This window comes from Notamacropus eugenii, chromosome 1, assembly GCF_028372415.1.
Source record: "Notamacropus eugenii isolate mMacEug1 chromosome 1, mMacEug1.pri_v2, whole genome shotgun sequence".
NCBI classification, from domain to species: domain Eukaryota; kingdom Metazoa; phylum Chordata; class Mammalia; order Diprotodontia; family Macropodidae; genus Notamacropus; species Notamacropus eugenii.
The window spans coordinates 338,278,453-338,303,036 of NC_092872.1; positions in this window are offsets into that span (position 1 = coordinate 338,278,453).

Here is a 24,584-nt window from a genome sequence, read left to right on the forward strand (position 1 = left end):
TTCATTCTTTTGGTTTTGTTTTGTGATTTCTTGGTTTCTCATAAAGTCATTAGCCTCCATCTGTTCCATTCTAATTTTGAAAGAATTATTTTCTTCAGTGAGCTTTTGAATCTCCTTTTCCATTTGGCTAATTCTGCTTTTGAAAGCATTCTTCTCCTCATTGGCTTTTTGAACCTCTTTTGCCAATTGAGTTAGCCTATTTTTCAAGGTGTTATTTTCTTCAGCATTTTTTTGGGTCTTCTTTAGCAAGGTGTTGACCTGCTTTTCATGCTTTTCTTGCATCTCTCTCATTTCTCTTCCTAGTTTTTCCTCCACCTCTCTTACTTGATTTTCAAAATCCTTTTTGAGCTCTTCCATGATCTGAGACCATTGTATATTTATTTTGGATATTTGGGATACAGAAGCCTTGACTTTTATGTCTTTCCCTGATGGTAAGCATTGTTCTTCCTCATCAGAAAGGATGGGAGGAGATATCTGTTCACCAAGAAAGTAACCTTCTAGGGTCTTATTTTTTCCCCTTTTTTGGGCATTTTCCCAACCAATTACTTGATTTTTGGGTCCTTTGTCAAGAGTAGGGTATACTCTGGGAATCTGTGAGATCTCAGTTCCTCCAAGGTGGCATGATCAAACATGTACTGGTCTTGGCACAGAAAGGGGTCTTTGTGCCCAGAATCTTAGCAGTTACCTCTCTACAGCCACCTGGCCTCCAGTTCTGCCAAGTCAGCACTGGGACCTGATTTTCAGATAAGCTGGATGGGCAGGGCCACCATTCAGTGTGAGACAAAGACCAGCTTGGCCAGAGCCTCCACACGGGGCTGAGATAAGGCTCAGGTCTTCAGCGCCCCCAGGTGTTTTTATGCTCCAACAATAGAGTGGTCTCTATGGGCTGCTGTGAAGCCTCTGTGGCTGCTGCCTGCTGCTGGAGCTATGAGAAAGCCCTTCTCCTTTCCTGGCCAGCTGAAAAAACTCGTCACTGACCTTTGGTGCCTGTGGGTTGAGGGATATGAGGACCCGCTGCTTCAACTGGAGATTCTGGCCCACCCTCCTCAGGTGTCCTCCTCCCAGAGTCTCATTGCACCAGGCTGTGTGGCCAAGGATGGGCTAGGCTCCACTCTGCGTCCAGCGCAAGAAATGTTTCCCGTGGGCCTTTCAGGTCACCCTGGGCTGGAAATCTCCTCCACTCTGTTGTTCTCCACTTCTGCTGCTCCAGAATTTGTTGAGAGTCCCTCTCTACAAGTATGCTGTGCACTGTGTGGGGAGACCCTGTGTAAGTGTGTCTTTCTAGTCCACAATCTTGGCTGTACCTGCCCCCCTTATTTTTTATTCCCTCATTTGAACTTGTCCCTTCCCAAAAGTGTTTACTTCTAGTTACTCCTTTCTCCCATTTACCCTCCCTTCTATCATTCCCTTCACCCCACTTGTTGCCTCCCCCTCTACTTTCCTGTAGTGTAAGACTGATTTTCATGCCAAATTTAGTGAGCATGCTATTCCCTCCTTAAGCCATACGTGAAGAGAGTAAGCTTCACTTTTCCCCTCTCCCCTTTTCCCTTTTCTCCTCCATTGAACAAGATTTTTCTTATCTCTTTTATGAGTTATAGTCTGCCCATTCCATTTCTCCCTTTCTCCTCCCAGTATTTTCCTCCCTTAACCCTTAATTTTTATTTATTTTTTTTTTTTGTGGACATCATCTCTTCTGATTCAAGTCAACCTGTACTCTCTGTCTATATGAGTGTGTGTGTGTGTGTGTGTGTGTGTGTGTGTGTGTGTGTGTGTAATCCCTCCACCTACCCAAATACTAAGAAAAGTCTCAAGAGTTACAAATATCATCTTTCCATGTAGGAATGTAAACAATTCAGCTTTAGAAAGTTTTTTATGATTTCTCTTTCCTGTTTACCTTTTCATGCTTCTCTTGATTCTTTTGTTTGAAAGTCAAATTTTTCTCTTCAGTTCTGGTCTTTTCATCATGAATGCTTGGAAGTCCTCTATATCATTGAATGACCATTTTTTTTCCTGGAAGTATTATACTCAGCTTTGCTGGGTAGCTGATTCTTGGTTTTAATCCCAGTTCCTTTACCTTCTGGAATATCCTACTCCAAGCCCTTCAATCCCTTAATGTCAAAGCTGCCAGATCCTGTGTTATCCTGATTGTATTTCCACAACACTCAAACTGTTTCTTTCTAGCTGCTTGCCGTATTTTCTCCTTGACCTGGGAACTCTGAAATTTGGCCACAATATTCCTAAGAGTTTCTCTTTTCAGGTCTCTTTCAAGAGGTGATTGGTCAATTCTTTCAATATTTATTTTGCCTTCTGGTTCTAGAATATCAGGACAGTTTTCCTTGATAATTTCATGGAAGATAATGCTTAGGCTCTTTTTTTGATGATGGCTTTCAGGTAGTCCTGTAATTTTTACATTGTCTCTCTTGGATCTATTTTCCAGGTCAGTTGTTTTTCCAATGAGATGTTTCACGTTATCTTCTATTTTTTCAAACTTTTGGTTTTGTTTTTTAACTTCTTGGTTTATCTCATAGTCATTCATTTCCTTGAACTCAATTTTCTCTTTCAAAGAACGATTTTGTTCAGTGAGCTTTTGAACCTTCTCCTCTATTTGGCTAATTCTGCTTTTTAAAGCCTCCTTCTCCTCATTGGCTTTTGGAATTTCTTTTTCCAATTGAGTTAGCCTCTTTTTTTAAAAAAGAGTTATTTTTTAAAAATAACACCTTTAGGTGTTATTTTCCTCAGCATTTTTTGGTTCTCCTTTAACAAGCTGCTAACTCTCTTTTCAAACTCTTCTAATGTCTGAACCCAGTTTAAGTTCACTTTGGAAGCACTGAAGGCAGGGGCCTTGACTTCCTGTGACACTGTGCCTTGAGGAAGACCTCATCTGAAAGGATGGGAGGAGACACATGTTCACCAAGAAAGTAACCTTCTATGATCTCATTTTTTTTCTCTTTTTGGGGCATTTTCCCAGCCAGTTACCTGACTTCTGAATCCTTTGTCAAGAGGATGGTCCTATAGCCCATCCTCTCCCCAGTACTATGTTCAAGGCTCAGATTTGACTCAGCTGCTCCATTCCCCAGGGCTTTGGGTGGGGGCAGGACCATCACTCAGGGCTAAGGTTTAGATCAGTTGCTCCCTAGAGCAGAGGCTTTAAGCTGAGCTGCCTGGACAATGCACCCAGGTTGCTTCTCAGCCACTGTAGCTATGTGCAGTCTGCTGCTACTTCTGCTGCCATCACCTGGGGCTCTTGCTGGAGGAACCCCGTTCTCCTCTCACATAGCTGGGAAAACCCTCCCACACTGACTTTTGGAGCTTTCAGTGTCACTTGTGGGTTGAGGGATCTGGGACCCTTCCTGCTGGGAACTCTGCCCTGGAGGTCTGTTCTGGTCCTGTTCCTTCAAGTGCCACATGGCTAGGACTGGGCTGTGCTCTACTCAGCATCCCGTGAGATAGACCTTTTCTGTTGGCCTTCCAGGTTACTTTGGCTGGAAACCTCTTTCAGTCTGTTGTTCTGTGGTTTCTGTTGCTCTAGAATTTGTTGAGAGTCATTTTTTACAGGTATTTTGTGGGTTGTGGGAAAAGTGCTAGAGTATATGCATCTTTCTACTCCACTATCTTGGCTCCACCCCTCAGTCCTTTATTTTAAATGATGTAGTAGAAAGAATGCTAACTCTGGAGTCAGAAGATCTGGTTTCTAATCCCAGCCCTTGTTTTTGTTCAATCATTTTCAGTCATATCCAACTCTTTATGACCCCATTTGGGGTTTTCTTGGTAAAGATCCTGTGAGGAAGGGAGTAACATGGTCATACCAGCACATTAGGAAATTCACTTTGATGGCCCTGTGGAGGATAGGCTAGAGTTGGGAGAAACTCAAGGCAGTACAACCAGAGAGTGAGTTGCTTCAGTAACACGGGTAAGAACAGATGAAGGCTCCAACTAATGTGCAGAGAGAAAAGGCGCGAGATGTTAGAGATGCAATGGAGTTTGAAATGACAAGATTTGATAACTGATTGCATATCTGTGATGAGGAAGAGAGAATAATACAAAGGTGCCTACAATAGAAATGGGAGAAGTTTAGTAGAGGGGTAAATTAGGAAGGAAATACTGAGTTCTCTTTAGGACATGTAAGGGTAGAGGCCAAACCATGCTAGCCCATTTTAGCCTTGATAATATAATTGTGTGAGAACATGTTTTCCTTTGAACTCTAAGTTAACAAGAATTTATTAAATATTCACCATGTGCTGTTTACTAGATGCCAGGTACTTTCCTAATTCTTGAAGCTACAATTAAAGGAAAAAAAAAAAACCAAGATTCTAACCCTCAAAAATCTAACTTTCTAAAAGGGGAGGCAACATACAAAACATTGTTCGTAAAAGCTATTTAAAATGTAAATGGGTGGGTAATCTCAGAGGGGTAGTACTAGCAGTAGGTTGAAAATGGGTGAGTGATTAGGGAATCAGGAAAGGCCTGATGCAGAAATTGAGATTCTTGAAGAAAACTAGGGAATTCAAGAGGTAAAAGTGAGGGAGGAGAACAATACAGGCATGGGTAATAGCCAGGTAAAAAGCAAGGAAGGCCAAAATCATTGAATCACAGAGTGTGAAGGAAGAGAAGTGTATGAAGACTAGAAGGAAGGCAGGAAAGGACTAGATTGTCAGGGACTTTAAAAGCCAAATGGAGAACTGGGATTCTAGAAGGGATAGGCATCCAGTGAAGCAGAGATCTGCCAGATCCAGACTTTAGAATACTTGGCAGCTGAGTGAAAGATAAACTGTAGTGGGGAGATAGTTTAAGGAGGGAGACAGTCAGAAGGCTTCAGTACACTATGGGAATCGTAATAGGCTCCTACAACAAGGTGGAAGCTGTGTGAGTGGAAATAAGGGGATATGTGAACCAGAGATGACATGAAGGAAAAAATGGGAAGATGGCAATAGTTTGGATATGTAAAGTGAGTAAAAGTGAGGAATTGGGGATAACACTAAGGTTGTAAACCTGGATGACTGGAAAAATGATAACGACCTCAACAATTGGGAAGAGAAAGGGCTTTTTTTAGCGGAGGGGCAGGAGAATGAGTACTGTTTTGGATATTTTGAGTTTAAGATGCTATGTGTCTGAACTTCTGAACAGAGGCAAAGTTTAGATAAATAGATCAGGGAATCATCTACACAGGGATTTGAATTTATGGGAGCTGATGAAATCACTAAGCAAAATAACATAGCCGAAGAAGAGAAGAGGGCCAGAACAGACCCTTGAGGGACACCTGCATTTATTGGGAAAGACCTGAAGGAAGTTCCAGCCAAAGGGACTGTGAATGTGTAGTTAGAAAGGTAAGATGAGAACCAGGAGAGAGCAGTGAGTGGATGGGCTGAGGAAATTGGACCAAGTATAAGGACTCTCTATCAGTGATCAAATTATCAAGAAAGTTTAAAAGGGATGGATTTCCAGACACTGGAACAATTGCCACTTTCCAGCACATCCCTTAAAATGAACACCCTGGGAGAGAGAAGGAGAGACTTTAGGTTCCAACTTGATCAGATCATCTCTCCCTCTACCCTCCTACACATACCTTTGGATAGAAGAGGATGATGTGAGTTTCAAAGGGTCCAGAGGACTTGACATCTTCCCTTTGAGTTTCACCTCTTCCCATTATATCATAGTATCATTTCTCCTCCCATCTTACCTTTGTCCCACCCTGGGACAGCTGATGTGAGTGTCTACGAGAGTAGCCAGGGATAGAATAGACTTATGGAGTCCTACAGGGAACTACTAATGACTAAACAGAAACTTCTTGAGCATCCCACAAAAGGTAGAAAAGGACTTTCAGCAACCAGGAGCTGTGAATTACCCTTTGTCACATGTACCCCACAATTACAAGTCCATTTTTTTCAAGACTCCATGAGAACAAGTATTATCTTGCTTTCTTGAATTTGTATCCCCAGGACCCAGAAGAGGACACTCTGGATGGAAATCAGGGAATGTGCATATTTATATGAGAAGATAGAACTGAGCAGGGCCCTTCTACAAAAACTCTGAACCATAATCAGAACAAATCAAAGGGCACTATTTTAACTGTCTTCTTAATATCTACACATACAATAAGCACATCACTGATAGTTAAAATACTCCTTTTAACCCTAATATAGTGTAATAGAAATCATTGGGCTTGAAATCAAAGGTTCTGGTTCAAATCCTGGCTCTGACACCCAAAACCTGAATGGCATTGGGCAAGTCATTTGTCCTTTTTGGGGAAATTATCATCTATTTTGCACCTTATGGTTTTAGAGAGTTGTGTGGGTAACCGAGAGTTTAAGTTACTTTCCTGGGATCCCTCTACCAATATGCTTAACATACAGGGCATGTGTATAGTGGAGTAGGGGCTGGGAGGGTAAGAAATGCAAGTGATTCTAATACCAATGATACAGGAAGGACAAAAGATAGATTCCATTCCAGTTAAGGGGAATTTCAGTGGCTTGTCCAAAGTCTAATCACTGGGGAATTCACAAGAGGGTCAGGGCTAGAACCAGCTCCCTAGAACTTTGCTCCAGCTTTAGGGAGTGGACAAAGAGACTACTTATAGCACAAGTTTAAAATATTTATTGTATTCATCTAATCCACCTAATCTGTTTGTTTATTCAATACTACTTTTTAAAAAAATCTTATTTTTATTTTGCCTTTTATTTCACATTATTTTCAATTATATTCTTCATTCCTCCCTTATCCAGCAAATAATTCCTTGCAAAAAAAAAAGACAAAAGAAGAAAGAGAAAGAAAATAGCCCAAACATGGGTTTAGCCTGACAACCTCTGCAACCAAGGCTGGACAGTATATTTTCTCTGCTCTCTTCTGTGATCAAACTTAGAATAATATTTATGTAGAATTCATTTGCTTGACTTTTGTTGCTCTATCTAGATACATTGTTATCTATGTCTATTGGGCTTGAAATCAGAGGATCTGCTTCAAATCCTGGCTCTCACACCCAAAAGCTGAATGACATTGGGTAAGTCACTTACCCTCTTTGGGTCTCGATTCTCTGTAAAATGAGGAAGCTGGACTGGTCATAGAAAGATCAGAGTTTTAGCATTGAAAAGGACCTTAATGACCATCTAATGCATCCATTTCACTTTTTGATAAAGAAGCCTGATTTGTTCTAGGTCATGCAGGCTGTAAGCAAAACTGTCTATTGATTTCTTGGTTCTGCTTATTTCATTCCATATCTTATTTATCAAGGTCTTCTTGTGATACTCTGAATTCTTCATATTCATTTTTTCTTGCAACACAGCAATATTTCAACACATTCTTCTTCCTCAGTCTTCTTAACCACAAAGAATCTAAGTGACTTGCCCAGGATCAGAGTTTAACGTGCTTGATGAAGGACCAGAACCTAGTATTTCCTATTGCCAAAGTAGGCTCTCTAGACACTACTTCATGATGACTATGGAACATAAATTTTATCCTTTGAACCCCTAAATCTTAGAGCATCAGAAGATTCTCTGACTTAGTCCCCAGACCACAGATAAGTAAGAAGTTAAACACTTTAGGAATTGCTACAGATTTTATTTTTAGTCAACAGAACTAATAGAGTAAGAATAATTACCAGAACCATGCCCATGACATGTCCCTCCACTTCAGTACAAGAGATGCTTGGCTTAAAACACAGGGCAAGAGACCACATAGAAGCAGTTCAGACAGGAAGATCTATGAGAAAGTTCCTATCTTCCTCTACTCTCAAGGGCTGGTTAGTTATGGCTGTTGTGCTTTGCTCTCAAAGAGGACCAAAATGACATCACTATGTTAGAATCAAATTACAGTGTGTCCAACTGTGGCTGATGAGACCAATATGAGTTTGGAATTCTCTCCCACAGGTCAGGAACAAATAGTCAATGTGAACATGGGGTAATATGGGGTAATAGCCAGTAAAAAAGATAGTTCATCAGTCAGTTAGTCTTTATTAAGCATCTGCCATGTGTGAGGCACTGTGCTGGAGATACAAAGAAAGGCAAAAAAGAAAAAATCTTTGCTCACCAGGAGCTCCCAGTCTAATTCTGGCTATCATAGAATCTATGCTTCTCCCTGCCAAGACATCCTGAAAAAGACTGAAAAAACAACTACTATATTTTCATTCATTCAGCAAACATTTACTAAATACATACATTTTGAAATGAGGTAAAGGGAAAATAGAATTTAGTGTGGAACCGGAGGATAATTGAGATGGAAGGCATATAACCCAACTCTTCCATTTTATTGATTAGCAAATTGAGAGACTACATTATTGTGACTCTCCTAGGATTACACAGCTAATAAGTGGTAGAGCCATGATTGAAATTCAGGTCTTCTGACTTAATTTCCACTATGCCACAGCACTAAGTAGTAGAATTTCCACCACAGAAGAAAGGCCTTGAGCAGAACCCAGCATGCTGATAGTTTAGAAAGGACCATGATAGGACAGAAGATCCAACAATTTCTACAGAAAGTGGGGACTAATCTTAGCCACTACGTTGCTATTATTATTTAGTCCAACGTTTTGTGATCCTGTGGACCATATCATGTCAATACTATCCATTGGGTTTTCTTAGCAAAGATACTGAAGTGGTTTTCCATTTCCTTCTCCAGAAGATTAAGGCAAACAGAGATTAAGTGACTAGCCCAGGGTCACTCTAGAAACCCTAGTTGCTAGTGTCTGAGGCCACTTTCAAACTCGGATCTTCATGACTCCAGTCCTAGCACTCTATCCACTGAGTCACCTAGCTGCCTCTCTTATCGCTGTGTTCAGGATCAATGAGTACACACACTATACAGGAGCAAAGGGATCTTGGGATAATATTATTGTGCCCCAGACCTCATCAAAAGGAGGAAGAGGAAGGGTCTCAGGTAGAGTCTACCACAAGGGGAAGCTCCATAGCCCTGTGAAAAATGGAGGCCTTATAGTGAGAGCCCAGCATGAATGAATGCTACACTTCCTGGACCCAGCAGCTGATGGGAAGGGACTGTGGCAACAGTGAATCCTTAGGTACAGCCCAGTAACAGATCAGCCCAGCAAGCTCTTGAAGGAAGAGTCTAGTCTTGGTCCTCACATTCAAGATAAGGAAAGACCTGACAACTCCATTTAGGAAGGCAACAAATAGAATTTGACTGGAGCACACACACACATACATCAGATCAGTCTAGATGCCGATTAGAGCAAACCAAGAGAAACACAAAATAACTTGAGAAAATATTTTGTGTTAAGAAAGGCTCAAAGGGTAAATTCTAAAGAAGAAAGTGATCTCATGGCAGGTCCAGTTAAAGCCTCAAATAAAAAAAATGCCCTGGTTGCAAGGATTATAAGAGTACCTGGAAAAAAACAAGGTTAGGGAGAAACTGATACCTTGGCAAAGATAAGGAAAACCTCACTGAAGAACTGGACACTCTAAAAATTAGAATGAACCATACAGAAAATGATTCAAGGAGATGACAAGAAATATTAAAGCAAAACCACAAAATTAAAAACAAAAAAATAAAAGAAATATAATATCAGAATCAAATGTTCTGGAAAACTAACCAATGAGAGACACCATCATCATCCTCATCAACAACAACAAAAGTCTGGCTATCATATTTCAAGAAACTATAAGTGAAAGTTCTCAGAATTCTTAGAATCGAAAAAGCAAAGTGAAGGTAGAAAGAATCTATTGATCATCTCAGGAAAGAAACTCCCAAATAAAAACTCTCAGGTATGTCATCACCAAAATCCAGACCTTCCAGGGCAAAGAAAAAAATACTATAAACAGTTAAAACTAATGAGTTCAAACACCAAGAAACCACAGTAAGAAGCACATGAAATTTGGCAGCTGTCAGTATAAAAGAGAAAAGAGCTTGGAACACAATATTCCAAATAGAGTAAGACAAAATTAGATAAAATAAGATGAAAGTGAGTAAAGTAAGTTAAAAACTTACAACAAAGAGTAACATACAGCAAAATAAGTATAGTCTTAGACACAAAATTGATCTTTAAAATAAAAATATAATTTCCTAGCATTCGTGATGAAAAGGATAGATCTGATTAGACATTTTGAAATGGAAGTGCCAAAGGCAAGAAAAACATAGAAAGGTAAACAAATTTCTTCAGGTGAAAAAGTCTATATAGGGATGAATCATTTATATACTAATAAGGAAATTAGAAACAAAGATATTCTCCAAGCTCTAATATCTTCAGAATCTACAGAAAAAACAAATACGATAGAGAAAGGACATGGGGAAGATAATTTTTTTCTTATTTTGATGATCTTGGGAAAAAACAAAGAAGGGAAGACGGAAATTACTACATTAAACTCATAAGGGAAATAGGATGCAGAAAAAAAGTGTCTAAGACTTACATGAACTGATACAAAGTCAAGTGAGCAGAACCAGGTGAACACTGTACACAGTAATAGCAACATTGTGCAACGATCAACTGTGAATGACTTAGCTATGCTCAGCAATGACTCAAAATAATTTCAAAGAACTCATGATGAAAAATGCTATCCACAGCTAGAGAAAGAATTGATGGGTTCTGAATACAGATTAAAGAGTACTATTTTTATTTTATTTTTGTCATGGATTTTTCTTTTGATTTGCTTCTTCTTTTACAACATTACTAATGTGAGAATATGTTTTATAGAATTGCACATATCTAACACATATCAAATTGCTTGCCATAGTAGGAAATGATGGAAGAGGTGAGGGTGGGAGGGAAAACATTTGGAACTCAAAAAAATTGTTTAATGAGTATTAAAATTTATCTTTACATGTAATTGGAAAAAATAAAATATTAATTAGAAAGTAAATGGGGGTCACTAATCCATACACAAAGATGTTTAATTGTTTTCAAAATTTGTTTTAGAATATATTTCCCAATTATATTTTAATCTGGTTTTGACCATATTTAAGAATGTTGTTATAAAATGGGCCAGGTATTTAACACCTCTGTAGAGCATTATCCCTAATGAACATTGATATAACAGTTAAAGCAACATGCCATAAAGATTATACACTGTAACCAAGTTGGATTTGCATTAGGAATACAGGGTTGGCTCAACATACGGAAGACCATATACATAATCAACCATGTTAGTAACAAATGATTAAAATTCTATGATTACATTAATAGATGCTGAAAATATTTTTTGACAAAATCCAATTCCTATTAATGTGAAAAACTTTAGAAAACGTATGAACAAGTTGACCTTTTCTTTAATATATTAAATAATGTTTATTTCATATCACAGTAAACATTATATGTGATGAAGAAAACTTAGAGGCCTTTCCAATGAGATTAGGAGTGAGGCAAGGATACCAATTATAATGCTGACTATTTAATATCGTGCTAAAAATGCTAGCTATGGTAATAAAAGAAGAGAAATCAAGGGAAAAAGCAAAGCAATGAGGATACAAAAAAAATCAAGTATTTTACAAAAAAATATAATTACTTGGAAAACTCCAAAGAGTCAATCAACAGTTAATTTAAATAATCAATGGATTCAGTGAAGTCACAGAGTATGAAATAATTACACATAAATCATCATTCCCATATATTATCAACAAAATCTTTCAGAGAGTAATGAAAAGAGAAATTTCATTCAAAATAACTGCAGGATACATAAAATATTTGGGAGTCTATCCACCAAGACACACCTACGAACTGTAGGAATCCAAGTACAAAACACCATAGAATACATATAACAATTTGACAGAATCAAATAATTGGAAAAATATTAATTGGTCATTGTTAAGTCAAGCCATATAAAAAATTATAATTAACTTACTTATTCAGTGCTGTATCAAACAACCAAAGACTTTTGTACTAGCTAAAAAAAATGATAGTAAGATTCATGTGAAATAACAAAATGTCAACAACCTAAAGAAGAGTAATTTTAAAAAGTGGGAAAGCAACTATAACACAAATTATACCATAAAACATTTAAAAACTTGGTTCTGGTTGAAAAACAGAGAAGTAGAACAGAATAGCTCCCAACATGTAGATAATTCAGAATGAAGCATTATTTTTGGACATGGCCAATATGGGGATTGTTTTTCTGTTTTTCACTTTCATGGGGCTATGCACATTTTTATAATAGTATTCTTTTAAATTATTTAACAGGGGAAGAGAAGAGAGAACAAATGATTATAAAATATTTTTAAACTTTTACAAATGAAAAATAGTAGCAAAACATTCTCCCCACAGAATCAGGGACACTCTTACACAATTGCACAAAGGATCAATGAGTAGTTTGTACACATAGTCATACTGAATACAATTGTAGAGAAGTACATTTTGGAAACACTTAAGATTCAGACAGATAACTCAGACCTCCAGCTCTGCATGGCCCTAACGACCTTTCCTTTGTTTGGGATCGTCATGCTTCTTTCCTTGTATTTTTGCTGGGCAGGTCACACAACAATGATTTCCAGATGACTAGAACTGCCTCTTGACTCACAGAGCCCATGTTCTTCAGATCTATCTCCTGCGCTACTTTGGCTGATGTTTCAGTCAGTCAATGGCTAGCTAATTCCATTAAGCCTGACGGAAGAACTTCTTTATACCTTAAAAAGATAATGAAGTATAGCTATTTGTTCACACTCTGATTGGGACCTGAATACCACACTGTTTCCTATCCCTGACATTCTGTCATTTTATCATTTGGGCTTAGGGAAAATAAGTTGATCCTGACTATATTGATAAGGTCCTTCTCCTGCCCCATGAAAAAATAAAATAGTTTGCCCTCAAGGAGCTTATATTCTACCAGAGGAAACAACATATAAGATTTCCTTCATGGCATGCTAGAAAGAGTTCTTCATTTGTTGCCAGGAGAGCTGAATTCAAATCTTAACTCTAATACTTCCTCCTTGTGTAAACAGGAAAATCATTTAATTTGTCTGGGTCTCTGTATCATCTATAAAACGGAAAGATTGGTCTAGATCATTTTTAAGGTTCCTTTAAGATCTAAATCTATGATTCTATGTAAATATGAGAAGTATTATAATTTTAATCAGTTCCCTTGGCCAAGAGAAACAAAAGGCTTCATTTTAATTTATTTATAAAAGTATTTATTAATCAACTATTATGTTGCTCCCATTCTGCTCAGAACCAAAAGGAGAATGTGATGCCATCAATGTCACCACAGAAAGGTTGCTGAAATCCGTATCTTGGATAGCAGCCCAATTTCCGCAGGCACAGTGCCACCTGGTGACCAGATAGTCTGCTTTCCTAGCAGCATGGACACTTGGGCGTTTCCACTGCAAGACAAGCTGTACAAGGAGTCTGACTTACAGAAGTTTGCTTGAGGGGCCCTGTTTTCCAGGACTAACAAAAACCTGAGAGAGCAGTTTCAATAGAGAGGTCCATTGAATGCAATATTTTCCCCCAGATTTAACTATTCCTATTTTAAAGTACTGAGAGGAAAAACAAACCCTAATAGTCTTGGCAATACCTACAAAAAAAACCAAATGAAATGAAACAAATGCTGGGTAAGTTTGGTAATGCAAATAAACAAATTATAATAATTCCACTGTCTAAAGTACCATTTTAACCTGAATGATCTAGCTTTAACAAAATTCACATGAAGTTCACCAATACTCCATTTCATTAACTGCCTTGTATTTGGGTTAGATGTCATACAGGTAGTAAACCATGAACTGTTTAGGTGTACATTAATTCTTGTGTAAATATGTAAACTCTCTTGTTAGTACATATTGATTCAAAATAAGTGAAAATTAACTTTCTGAAAAATCTTGAAAATTCTAGTAGGAAAAATATTTTTTACTTGGAGTTAATTTGGGGAGGATTGGCTTGAAATACCTCCATCAGTAATTCTCAGTTTTTGAATTTTAGCCTTTTGTTAATTGGGGATGGACTGAAAATATCCTTTTGGAGCCATCAGAATGAAGTTCAGGTTTATGATGTTCTAAATCTCCTGCCTGATAGTAGCATTTTCTCTACCTTTTCTAAGGATTACTTTGGCAGGACAAGCTTTGCCCCTTATGCTAAAGCATTCTGCTGAATATCTCATCTTCTACTTGGCTAAGCAAAATGCTGACCACTGCCCTGAAAGACAAAGCAGGAATAAAGCTTCTCATGTACATGAGGCTGTTCAAGGGGATAGTCCTTCTGTCCCTTAGGAACCTCATCGCAAACCTCAAAAAAGTTATTCTTGTCCTCTTGTCTTGCCTCAAAACTCATTTCTCATTCTCCCAGCTCCATTCTGCCTGGCATATTCTCTACTCATGACCTACTTATCCTTTGCTCTGTGTCTTTTTATGTGCCAATCCTCTACATAATCTCTGCCTTTCACCTTAACAACCTGCTTTCATCTCTCAGAAACCATCATTGACATATAACATGGTTCTGATGATTGTACCCTATATAAACACTCAATGGCTGATCATCACCTCTGTTTCCTCATCTATAATGTGAAGGAACCTCTAAGCTCTAGATCTATATTTTTTCATATTGAATATAAAGCCCAAACTCATTAACCTACTATTGAAGGCCCTTTCCAGTTCAGAGCCCTTTTACTTCCTTTCTACCAACGTCCCCCTTTTCATATACTACACCACATCCAGATTGGTCTTACCACATCGTCGTCATCGTTGTCGTCATTGTCGTCATCATCATTATCATCATCATCATCATCATCATCATCATTGCATTTATATAGCATTTTAAGGTTTGCAAAGCATTTTACAAATTTTATGTCATTTTATCTTCACAACAAGACTGGAAGGTATGGATTATTGTTATCATCATTTTGCTGATGAGGAAACTGAGGCAGATAGTTTACATGACTTACCTAGGGTCACACAGTTGCTGTCTGAGGCAGTATTTCAATTCAGACCTTCCTTACTCCAGGTCCATCCCTCTATCCATTGTGCAACTAGCTTCCTGTGAAATGTACTCAAGGTTCCTCTAATCTTTTGAAAAGCAGACAAGAATACATGTGAAATAAAATATCATCCTGTCTCGGTTTTTTTTTTCATTCAAGAATCACGGAATTTGGGAGCTGGAAGGTGTCTCAATTGTCTTCTAGTCCAACCCATACATGAAAGAAATCTCTACTATGACATGCCTGACAAGCGGTCATTCCTTCTCTGCTAGACAGCATTGCTGTCCAAATGGGCCATGAAGCTTTCTGCCAGGTGTTCATGAATATACACTGTGTGTCCATGGGTTCCTTTCTCTTGGGAAGCATAATAGCAACCACACTAGCACACAGGGTGGCCTGCTGGCACAGGTTCTTTGATCTGCTTTTCTAAAGAAAAGACAACTTTTAAACAATCTTACTTTAATTAACAGATAAGTAGAAAGAAGTGAGCATAGAAACTGCAAGCAGAGAAATTAGCACGGAGATTCAACAGACAGGGTTCCAACTGTCTGAACAAAGTAATACAACCACCTACATACACCACCAGACTGGAAGAGTACCAATGTATGAGTAGTCAGGGGGCTTTTAACAAATGGCTGCACAGAGTTCATCCAGGGAATCAAAAGGTCCTTCTCATGAGCAAATTCTCCTCAGAACCCCAAAACTTTGTGTTTATACCTCTGTATTTTGAAAGAACTAGACATGGGATTTCATTGGCACAGAAACTTTCTAGAAAAGGAAACTCCCTCAACCAATGCAGTTGGATGTGTTCTCTGCAATGTCATAAAGTTTCAAGAGTTTCCTAGAAGATTTAGAGGGACCTGCCCAGGATCACACAACCAGTCTGTGTTACAGTTAGGACTGAAACACAGCTCTCCAGCTACTTTGCTACACTCTTTCTTGGGTGCCTCACTATTTTTGCATTTCTCTTATCTACACTACCAAACCATGAGTTCCTTGAAGGTTGGGTGGGAATTGCCTTCATCTGTCTCCTCTTTAGCATACATAAACACAAAGCTAGAGCTGGAGAACTTATAGCCTAGGTCTTCGGCTGTATTGACTCTTCAGGATGTGCCCATTTACAGATGCAAATGGACTCCCAACATTTGCAGAGGGCTATTTGACTCCTAGTTTGTGGAGAGGAGGTTGAGGTTATAAATTTTGCTGTTGTTATTGTTGTAATTGTGTTGTGTTTGTCTTTCATCCTCAAAGAGGACATGAGGGAGATGATGACATCCCTTTGATTTGAGTGAAGGTAGGCTGTGCAAGATCACAAGCTTCAATATCTCCTCTAGAACCATCTGGATCCAGTGGCCAGATATTCATCAGGATGACTGGAGATAGCCCAGAAGTAGGAGACCCTGGCTCTTTTAGGCTACAGTCTTCGCAGGTTCTCACTGCTGCCTAATCATGTGAGGGGTAGAATTGGTAATCAATTTTTCTTGGGAGACATGTGTGATTTTAGAGACCTTTTGAGAGAGAAGAGACTCTTTGGTAAAGACATGGAAAGTAAATGAAAGTTCATGACAGCTGTAGACATAAAGGGGAAACTAGTTTCTCAAGAGGTGCCTGATTTTGAGTTTGCTTCTCTAAAAATTCCACAAAAAAAAACTTTACCTTGAGTAAAATTGGGCCCTCTCTTTTGGTTTGAACTAAGATGTCAACTCACTCATAAAGACTCTAAAAAGAGTTCATAAAGATCTCTAGCACTCTTGTGTATTTTCTGGTATAATTTAATATGTATGATTTCTCTAATTTTTGTTTGTTCTTTCCTTGGTAAATGGATTTACTTGCTGATCGCTATTTGTAGACATCTTTTGTAAAGTCAGCATTTGATGGGAATGAGTCAAGTCAATGAGTATAAGCTTTATTACTTTTAGCCTCATTTTCTACTACCTAATCAGTCATTCCTGTCATTTCTATATCGAGTTCAAACTTGCCAGAGCTTGTGCTCCACTGGTATAACTTTTAAGAACTCAAAGTGGCTTCCATGTTATGATTAACCTCAGAATAGGACTTTTGTTTATGTTTTCTGCATATTTTCCAGATTTGTTATTGTTAGAATTATTATAACTTCCATAGTTATAATCTTCAGATTTTACTTTTTGCAATATCACTTCACATAAATATTGCCATATAAAATAGGGTGTTCATATAAAATAGTTGGACATCTGATCCAATCATTTCGGAGAACAATTTGGAACTATACTCAAAGGACTATTAAAATGTTCATATCCTTTGACCCAGAAATACCACTTCTAGGGCTATATCCCAAAGAGATCATAAAAATGGGAAAAGGACATAGACACACAAAAATATTTATAGCAGCTCTTTTTGTGGTAGCAAAGAATTAGAAATTGAGGGGATGCCCATCAATTGGGGAATGGCTGAACAAATTGTGGTATATGAATGTAATGGAATGATGAGCAGGTGGACTTCAGAAAAACCTGGAGTTACATGAACTGATGCTGAGCGAGAAGCAGAAAAAGCAGAACATTGCACACAGTTGCAGTCACATTGTACAATGACTAACTTTGATACACTTGGCTCTTCTCAGCAATGAAAGGTTCTAATACACCTCCAAAACCTCATCATGGAAAATGCCATCCTTATCCAGAGAAAGAATTACAGAGTCTGAATGCCTATTGAAACATCCTCTTGGTTCTCTCTCTTTTTTGTTTTGTTCTGTTTCTTCTTTCTCCTGGTTCATTTCATTGGTTATACTTCTTCTTTACAACATGACTAATGTGGAAATATGTTTAATATAAATATATAACTAGAGCCTATATCAGATTGCACACTGTCTTGGAGAAGGGGGAGTAGAGGGAGGGGGAGAAAATTTAAAATTAAAATGCTTGTGGAACTGAATGTTATAAACTAGAAATAAGTAAATTTTTTTTTAAAAAAAGCTAACGATCTGGAGAAGCTAAAAGACAGAGACAATGAAATTTGAAGAGAAAATCCTTCAGATCCATAAATAGATGTTCCCTGCCACAGAAAGGGTCTGAGGTAGTGAAACAATGAATTTTCCTCTAGGGCACAATCTGAATTTCTGTCATTGGCCCTAGTTGCCCATCTTCATAAGACCCCAAAAAGAGTCTGGAAATGGTAACTGATTGAATTGGGACTGATTAGGAATCGTGAGGGAGGTCTTGAAGCAGGGAGAATTGTTGAGGACAAGAGTTGATTTTCCTCACCTCTTGTTTGGAGGTAACGAACCTCAGAATTTTGTACAATTCAAAGAGGAGAGGCTTCTTCCACTAGTAGACTAGAGTCATTGACCTAGCTGAAAAAGCACTGAAGCACTCCAGCTAATATGAGCATCCTAATGCTCCAGCATGAAATATCACGCAGTTCAGCCAGTGACTGAAGGTGGAAAAAGACTGTAGCTGCGCATTGAAGAAAGAACCCAGGGACTCTAGAAGTTCAGAACATCTGGCACAGATGTCACCTCTGTGAAGAGCCCAGCAACCAAACAACCCTCCTAGCAGCAGCCTCCAAGCAATAGAGTGGCTGTCCAGTGTTATCCAGGAGCAGTGGTCCAGTGGTAGACTGGTTTATCTGGCCCTATTTAGAGTAAGAATCCAGAAACTGAGAAACTTGCCCAGTCCAAGTCGTTGTCAGGTGAGCTGAATGAAATTGCAGTGTAACCAAGTGACCTTGACCTACTCAGTAGCAAACTGACCCATTCAGTTGATACAGCAGCCTCTAAGAGGCAGACCAACCTAAGCCCCCTTTCTAGGAGTGATACCATTTCCTGCAAAGAGATAGATCAACTGAGAAGTGAAGGTAGTATCTCCACTACCTCCAGTGATAGATGCATCACTGATGCCACACCCTCATCCTTATGAGAACCTTCCAAAGAAAGGATATCAAAGCCCTGCAATTTTGAGTTGTGTTGGTTATGTAGTATTTCCTACACATATAACCTCACAACCATTATACTTTAAGCTTGTGACCTCGTGTGTATGTGTGTGTGCGTGTGTGTGTGTGTGTGTGTGTGTGTGTGTGTGTATACTTCTGAAGAGAGCATTCCAGGTTACGAGGGAAAAGCTTCTGTGAGTACTGTTCTTGCTGTGCTGATTGAGTAAATGCTTTTCATCCTTTAGGCACTGAACCTGCCAGGGCTGGTGCAGGTGAGGGAAGCAATCTGAGAAGGGATTATTACACATATTTATAGTCTCGTTACTTTTGTTTCTTTTGGCATAAGCTTCAGCCTGCTACAACAGGTTCTGTCCGATTTCTAAAGACCAAGCTAGGTCACAGCAGAAAGGCTACCATCAGTAGGTTGGCTGTTAGGTGCCGAAGGTGGCCACAACAAACTGTGAAACAAAGAAAACATATAAATCAACCCCTCAGTCCTACTTGGTTCCCTTCTGATAATGAAATAGAAACCATAAAAGGGACTAAAGTGTTAAGGTGCTGAATAGTAATTTAATTCTTGGTACTCTAAATATGCCTAAGTTGGCATTGTCCTAAAGAAAAGTAGTCATTCTTGATATAAATAAAACCAGAAGATATGTCATCAAATATATGTCTACCAGAAAAGTAGGCAGGTAAATCACATAATGAATTCAAGGGACAATCCAATAGATAGACCAAGTGTTGCATTGAGATGTAGATAATACCTATAGGTACAGAGCAAGGCCTCAGTGGGGAAGAATGTTCCAGGAGGAGAAGGTGTGCATAAGTGGTAACCAATCTCATTAAAGGAAATGATCTTACAAAGGGATTCGCAGACATGGCACTGAAGTATGATACAATAGTATTCCACTATGTGCATATAACCACATATTCCCATTTACTACAATTTATGCAAAAATCTCCTGACCTTGTGTTAGAACATCTGTATTGTCTCCAATTTTTTTGCTATTGCTAATTGTTCTATGAAAAATATTTTTGTGCAAGTAGTTTTCTCTCAATAACACCCTTAGGGTATAGTTTTAATATATAATGACTGGATCAAAAGTTATGAAGAGCTCTATGACTCTTATTGCATTTATCAATACAATATCTAAATTTCTAATTTCTAAAAGAGTATCCCAATTCACAATCCCTGTTTACCAAGATTATACCACCAGGACTCAGTTGCCTTTCCTTTACACCATAGAAGCCCATTCACAAATTTTTGAGTTCTTCCTAGAACCTCCTTGGGGAAGGGCCCAGACCACCTGTGCTTGATTCTCCAGATATACCCTACATTCCCATACGTGAGTGCCTTCTCCCTTAGTCCTCACTTTTCAGTTTCCTATTACATGTTGTCTCCCATCCCACCCCTGACCCCTTCACAATGTAAGCTGCTTCAGAACAGGGACTAGCTTTTTTTTTTTCCTTAATATTTTTTCCCCCATAACTACATGTTGAAACAATTCTTAACATTTTTTTTTTAAGTTTCAAGTTCCAAATTTAATCCCTCCATTCTTTCCTTACCTCCTTTCTGAGATGACAAATGATCTAATATACACGTACAATCATGCAAATTAATAAATATGCTTGTATTCTCAGGGTCTGGCACAGAGTAGGTACTAAATAAATGTTCGTTGCCTGATAACTCCAATAGCAATGTAGAATTCAATAAACCAATGAACATTTATTAAGCGCCTACTATGTTCCACCAATACAACAAGAGGCAAAAGGCAATCCCTGTACTCAAGAAACTTATAGTCTAGTGGGGGAGACAACATGCAACCAAATGTATCCAAAGTGAGCTATATACAGGATAAATGGGAAACAAGTAAGAGAGAGAAGGTACTAGAATTAAGAGGAGCCTGGGGAGGCTCCCTGTAGAAGGTAGGGCTTTAGTTGGAAATGAAAACAAGCTTGGGAGGTCCCAGAGCAGAGTGGGAGAGGGAGAGTGCTCCAGATATGAGGACCAGCCAGAGAGAATTTCCAGAGCCAAAAGATGGAGCATTGACCTTCCTGGAGGCCAGTGTCACTGGATCAGAGTACTGGGGAGTAAAGCAGAGGAAAATTGTAAAGGTAGGAGTGGGGCTAAACTGTGAAAGACTTTGAATGTCAAACAACACTTATTTCCTGCTGGAGGCAAAAGGAAACCTTTAGGGTTTATTGAACAGGGCAGAGTGGTGACATGATCAGATCTATGCTTTGGGAATATCACTTTAATGGTTGAATTTTTTCCACAAACCCAATAATTTCATTTTAAAACTTTTATTTTGTCTAGACCTATAGTTTCATTGGCAAAGAGAAATCCATCAATCAAAGCAGATCGCAATTTGTTTTGTAATTTGTAGTTTTAGAGTTGTGCAAGGCACTGAGAGTTTAAGTGACTTCTCTGAGATCGCTCTGCCAATATTTGTCAGAAGCGAGACTTGAACCCATGACTTGACTCCAAAGCCTCCTAATGATCCACTCCCTGCTTCTCTATCTACTAGACCACATTTTAGCTTAGCTTTTACACAATCTTTGCCATTTTAGTAGTAAACATAATATACATTTCTAAAACACATTGGAAACTATTGGGATTTTTTGGTTTCAGGTACAATTATTTTTATTTGGGTTTTTATTTGGATGATTGCTTTTATTGATACTGATTGAATAAAAATGGAAAAAAGAAGACACAAATCTTATGAAAATAGTGATGACTCCAACTAGGGCCTCCCTTCCCCATAACTGCTTTAGGATACAAAGGCTGTTTGTCAGGTCTGGAACTTGGCAGGAATGCTGGGTGGCAATTTAATCCAATTGAGCAGAGACAGAGCTATGGTTGGTAATGTTAATGAGTTTAGGTGGAATAAGTAGCTTGCTTCCTAGGAAACATTGCTAGTGGGAGGGAATTCCCTGGAAGGAGATTTCCAGCCTCACCCTCCATACTAGGTTTTCATAAAGACATGGTACTCTAGAGGGAAGAGCCCTGGCCTGGCAGTCAAGAGGCCTGGATTCTAGTTCCAGTGCTCCAAATAATAATACTTACCCTTGATTCCTTAAAGGATTATCATGAGTTTCAAAGAAGGAATATTCACAATGTGGTTTGCAGAGGTATAAGCACTGGTGCAGTGGTGAAAATGCTGGACTGGAAGTTAAGAGGATGTGAGTTCAAATCTACGTCTCCGACACTACCTAGCTATATGAACTTAGGTGAGTCATTTATCCTCCTTGGGCTTCTGCTTCCTTATCTTCAAACTGGAGATGATGACATTGCTGCTGTCATTAATGATGATGATGATATCTGCCTCTCAGAGTTGTTGCAAGGCTGAAATGAAATAATGTACGTAAAAGACTTTGGAAATCTTTAAAGTGCTGTAAGAATGTTAGCAATCATCATAAAAGAGGGTGTACTGTACAGAATTCTGTTCGGGAAAACCTTGGTTCAAGTCCCGTCTCTGACACATTCCAGTTATAGGAGCCTGAGCTCACACTTAGCCTGTCAAAGAGTGGGCAGTGCTCTAAGATAAGGGAAAGTGCTCATCTGCGTTGGCGGAAGGAGCTTTTTCACCCAAGAGTTGCTTATGTCAATGACATCACAGGTTCAGTCTTTACCCCTAGTGTTATAAGATCCAAGAAAGAGCAATTTGTAGAGCACTGTCTAGAGTTTAAGGTCATATTATAGCTAGTAATTTACCTCCACCTCTATTCAACATGGATGTAGCTAGTCAGACCCACTGTCCTCTCTCATTTAACCTGCATCTCAGAGAAAGCTTACAGTAATGAATGAAGGACACTTGGCCTGCTATGGAACAAGGCGAAGACTGAAGGGTATGTCTGGAGGCTCAAAGATCACAGGACAGTAGAGCAAATTAGAAAGGCAAACCAATTAAGATTCAGATGGCACAGGCATTATCACATGTATCTTGAATCTTTATAGGGCTTTTCACTTTACAAAATATATCGACTACTATTCTCTCTATTAATTCACTACATCATCCTTTGAAGAAAATAGCACATTTCTGTTTATACTCATTTTACACTTAAGGAAACTGAGGTTCAGAGAAATGAGTCCATGTTTTCAAAGTGGCAGGGTCAGAACATAAAACTTGCCTTAGTCTTAAAATACAAGGTTATAATAGAAGTAAAACTACAACTACAGTTTAAGTATAGAATGAAAGATTAAACTATAATATAGAATATGATAAAATATGATAAATGACATGATAAGATCAGATCTTATCAAGATAAGATAAGGATAAGGAATGGACTTGTTCTGTCATTAGTATATGGAACTGTTGGGTGAGGACATTCCTTCAGCAATGCAAGTCAGTACTTTCCCAATAACTGCTTATCTTATAGAATTATCTAGAGCACAGATTTATATAATTTAAATATTCTATGTTTGGACCACAAGGTTTTGTCCTGTGTTCAGGAAGCAGAATGTGTCAGCCAAGTTCAACCACCACCACTACCACTTTGACCACCATCTCCCCTTATAACCTGAAGCAACATTAACTCCTTCTCCCACAGACTTGCTTCCAAGCCAGACATCACTGAGGAGAGAAATTATTGTGGAGAAGGGCCCCACTTTCCTTGCAAGCATTAGCAACAACTGCTGAATAACTGCCATAAGCAGTCAGATGAGCACAAGAGCCACAGGAGTGGTAGTATCAACCATATGACCAAGCCTGCTTTCAGATCAGCCTTCATAGTCACCATTCCAGGAAGGAATTTTTGTGGGAGAAGGACCATTCAACTCCACCAGTTGCTACACACAGGGCAGGCAAGCCAACCTAGCTGAAACAAGAAGGCACCCCAAGGGAGAGACAAGAGGGAGAATGTCTTGGACAAGTCAAACCACCAGCACCATGAGTACCAGGTCCCCTTAGATCTTGATGGAGACAGCCCAAGCCCCTGAATCCCAGAACCTTGGGAATAACAATGCTTCCAGGTCAGAGCTCACAGATGTCATTCTGGGGAGAAAATCCTTTAGACATGTAGCTTGGAAGCTGTTCTTGCAGGTTATATAGCAACATTAAATGAAGATCTAGGGGGAAAAAAGTTCTTATCACCAAAATCCTTGTCACTTTCCAATGATTCACCATCAAAAACTGTTACGATGTTATCTATTAAAGAAGAGGCATTACCTTTTTCTTTGCCACTGTAACCTAAGAATGGGTCTTTTTTTGTCTGACTTGCCTCTGAAACCTTTAATATGTATTGTCTCTTTCATTAGAATGTGAGTTCTTTGGGAGCAAGGACTGTTTTATTTTTCTATTCGTATCCCCAGTACTTAGCGCAATGCTTTGTACAAAGTAAATGCTTAATAAATGCTTTATTTATTTGTTCTTGTACTTTCTTCTTTTCCCTTGCCTTTTGCTCTCTTCTCCTGTACACATATTCTTTCTCTTAGAGATTTCACCAACTCCCATAGGTTCAGTTATATACATCACTTGATGGAACTTTCAGGCTAGACATTTTATAGACATCTCAAACTCAATATTTCCAAAACAGAACTCATTTATATTTCCACAAAACTCCACCCTTCTTCTCAAATTCCTAATTTCTATTGAGGATACTTTTATAGTCACACAGTGGAGGAAGCTTGAAGTCATTTTTGATTCCTAACCCTCCCTCCCTCCACATACCCAATCGATTTTACCTCTTCAACATCCCATGCATCTTCCCTATTCTTGCAGCTCAGACAGCTACCACCTGCAGGCCATAATCATCTATTGCATGGACTATAAGAATACCTTCCTGACTGGTTTACCTGGCTCCTCTGTTCCCTATCCAAAATATCATCCACACAGTGATATTGCTAAA